We start from the raw sequence: 3,873 nt of genomic DNA, 5'->3' as shown, positions 1-3,873 counted from the left end.
TGGAACATACTAATAGGTCAGTAAATGTTAACTGTCTTATCACTGCAGTTGTTATTGGTAGAAGAAGATGGTAATTTAAACTAAAATTTTACATCTGTCATCTATAAAATAGAATTAATCCCTGAATAACATGTTTTTAATTGTTATTTTTGTTCCCAGAAGGATTAAAAAAAAGATGGTAATAGTTAAGATGTCTATATTTCTGAAAATAATTGAACAAATGTCTGGTAATCTGATTAGAGGTCTGTGCATATGCGTGTAATTAGAGAGAAATTTACACTAATTTTTAACCACTGTGTGACTCCACTTATACACATGTCTGAAGTTGAGAGTAAACTGGGTAATTATGACATCAAATTACAGTTGATTGTTGGTTTAGTAGAATAGGGATGGTTCTATTAATAAACTGTTTTCTGATGATTCTATTAATAAAATTGTTTATTCTGTGGTGGCCAAGTCTTGGCCCTATTTGGGCTTTAGTTTTCTCACAGCTACATCAGGCTGGTAGACCAGATGATCGGCAGAGCCAATTATAGTTCTAAAAGTTATTTCTATTCCCTACATATCTGCTTTTGGCACATGAATGGATTTTCAATGAAGAGTCTTTTTGCTTTTGGTTGTTCCTCCTATTTTCTATACCTCTGTTGGCTCAGATGGTAAAGAATCCGCCTGCAATGCAGGAGACCTGAGTTCGATCACTGGGTTGGGCAGATCACTTGGGGGAGGACATGGCAACCCACTCCAGTATTCTTGCCTGGAGAATCCCCATGGCCTGGCAGGCTGCTGTCCATGGGGTCGCAAAGAATGGGACATGACTGAGCAACTAAGGACACACACATAGTGAATAGAAAGTTTTAGAAGGAACTGTTATCATGAAAGTATTTGACATTCTACTGAGTTGCCATATTGAAGAAATATGTAGTAATATATAAAAGAGTGAGCCACTTTGGGGAATAATGTTTACGTCTCCTAACAAATTCCTCTAGGCATTATGGTGCCTTGGAGTCCCGGAGAAGATGCCTAAAGTATCCCATTGGGGTGGGCTTGATAACCCCGGAGGACACTTTTGTAAACTTAGAGTTTGTAAAAATGCGTCTTCCGTACTCTAGAAAGATGCTTCACATAAGGAACTGCAACAATGAACTCTTATTTTCACTTAGTCAACTCCTTTTTTAAGCTAAAGGAAAGGTAGTGTCTGACTGCTTCTTCCCTGAAGCTGAGGCAGAGACCTGGGCGTACAGACACTGTGGGTTTGTTTCTCTGAAAAAATGCAGGGTATGCACAGTTCATAGATGGAATCCATACATTGGTCCCTCAGTCTGCCCCTTGCCAGGATTTATGTACCAGCCACCTGCCATGTAGACAACAGTGGGCCATTATGGTGCTAAAGTTAAGCTCCTCTCAGAGCCAAAGTAAAGAAAGGCAACTGTGTTTATTTGAAATACATAATCAATCATAACCTTGTGAATAGCCACTTTTCTATTAATGCCTTCATATATCATCTGAAGCCGTCTTGATTCTACATAATTCTCTTTTGTCTGGTTCCTTGTCTTACACTTCACTGTTCCATTCAGGGGGCAATGCAGAACTGCTACTCAGAACAAGTATTTCCTCTATATTCACTCTTTAGGTCCAGTGTTAGCAAGAGAAACATTTTCTGTAAATAACGTAGAGGGGAATGACTCATAAATACTTCACTTACAAGGGATTTGTGAGCAGGGAAAAGATCAAATGACTTTTGAGGACTGAGTCTCAGGGTTTAAATGCTAACTTGGCCATTTAGTATCTGCGTGAGCACAGGCTAATCATTACTTTTCTGAACCGCAGTTTCCTCAGCTGTAAAACAGGAGCCTCATAGGGCTGCGTGTAAGTCTACACACAGCCAAGTAGTTGGCTACCCAATGGTTCATGAGCATGATGCCCACAGGAGAATCTGTTGAGGGTTATTTCCCATCCGTGCACGCTCAGTCATTTAGTCACGTCCAGCTCTTTGTGATCCCCCAGACTGTAGCCTGCCCGGCTCCTGTGTCCATGGGATTTCCCAGGCAAGAATACTGGAGTGAGAGTGAGTTGCCATTTTGTTCTCCAGGGGGTCTTCCTGACCCAGGGATCAAGCCCACGTCTCCTGCGTTGGCAGGTGATTCTTTCCTGCTGAACCACCTGGAAAGCCCATTCTGTTACTGTTGTTCAGTCGCTAAGTTGTGTCCGACTCTTTGAGACCCCGTGGACTGAAGGACGCCAGGCTCCTCTGTCCATGGAATTCTCCAGGCAAGAATACTGGAGTGGGTTGCCAGTCCCTTCTCCAGGGGATCTTCCCGACCCAGAGATCAAACCTGGGATTCCTGCATTGCAGGCAGATTCTTTACTGTCTGAGCCAGCAGGGAAGCTCTGATGATGTTGTTAATATCTTACTATTATTCAAATTACCTACATTCGTAAAGAAAGGAGGAAAGACTCTGCCATTTATTGAATTTATACTATGCACCAGATATTGGATATTTATGTCAAGCTAATAACATTTCGACCTCATAGCACACAGTACACAGCCAGGTACCAAACAGGCTATCAGCAAATATCTGTCAAAAGAATGAAGACATAAATAAACGACCCTCTAAAATGTATTATTGTCCACATGTACAAATGAGAAAAGGCAGTTTATGAAAAAGTAGCCTTTGCCAGTGGTCTCAACAAATATGCCCACAATTTTATAACATCTTTGAGGATGAGTTTTAATCAGCAATATTCAGAAAGTCAAGTTTTATTTCTTCTTAGTGGAGAATTTTGAGCTGCAAAATCAGCAGTTTAGAGAATCCTGCTGTTTATCAAATGTTAGAATGCCAGCCATCAGCAGACAGGACAACTGTACTAATGAAAATGTATGGCTTTTATTCTTAGGTCAATTTACACAATGCAACTGGAATTAAGCTGCAACAACTACAAGCCTTGTACAAAACACTAGGATAATTTTTAATGTTACAATTACCATAAACCTTCAATATCCTGTATTTACAAATAGGTCATGGAGAAAAAAAGTTTCCAGCAGGTGTAATGTTAATACCCTTCTATAAGTAACTTAAAAAGGCACCTAGACCAGATGCTAAACCAAATAAAATCCATAAGTTCATTTTCTACTTCCCATAACTAGGAGAGATTTTCTATGAACTCCTGTTGGTCTTCTCTGTAAGTCAGAAGAACAGGGTCTCCCACCCTTTACAGTGTTATCTTCAGAACAGTCTCTATCCTTAGGAGTCTACTCCAGTGATGATTTCCAGAATTACTCTCAAACAAACTTCAGATTAGAACTGCCTAGCCCTGTGAAGTGAAGTCGCTCAGTCATGTCTGACTCTTTGCGACCCCGTGGACTGCAGCCTACCAGGCTTCTCCATCCATGGGATTCTCCAGGCAAGAGTGCTGGAGTGGGTTACCATTTCCTTCTCAATAGCGAGATTAAAAACAGATACAAAGACTGGAATTCACCATCCTTCCCCCGCCCCAAGTTTAGCAAACAGGGGAACACTCGCAGCTCCAGATGTTAAGGGGCTGCTGAGGCAGGAGCCTGTTGGCTTATCCCCAAACCATTTTCTTTTCTCATAAGTAGTTAACTTTGCTTATTATTGTTGTTTAGTCTCTAAGTCCTGTACAACTCTTGTGTGACCCCATGGACTGTAGCCTCCTCTGTCCAAGGGATTCCCCAGGCAAGAATACTGGAGTGGGTTGCCAGTCCCTTCTCCAGGGGATCTTCCAGACCCAGGGATTGAACCTGGGTCTCCTGCATTGCAGCTGGATTCTTTACCGTCTGAGCCACTGGGGAAGCCCAACTCTGTATACAACATGGGGTTAAAAAATGAAGAAAGCAGAAGGCAGCTCATGATG

This window comes from Bos grunniens, chromosome 18 (assembly GCF_055505025.1).
Source record: "Bos grunniens cultivar Pamir isolate PY7600 chromosome 18, Bosgru_T2T1.0, whole genome shotgun sequence".
Lineage (NCBI taxonomy): Eukaryota > Metazoa > Chordata > Mammalia > Artiodactyla > Bovidae > Bos > Bos grunniens.
The sequence above is the reverse complement of the archived record's forward strand: the minus strand, read 5'-3'. Positions refer to the sequence as shown.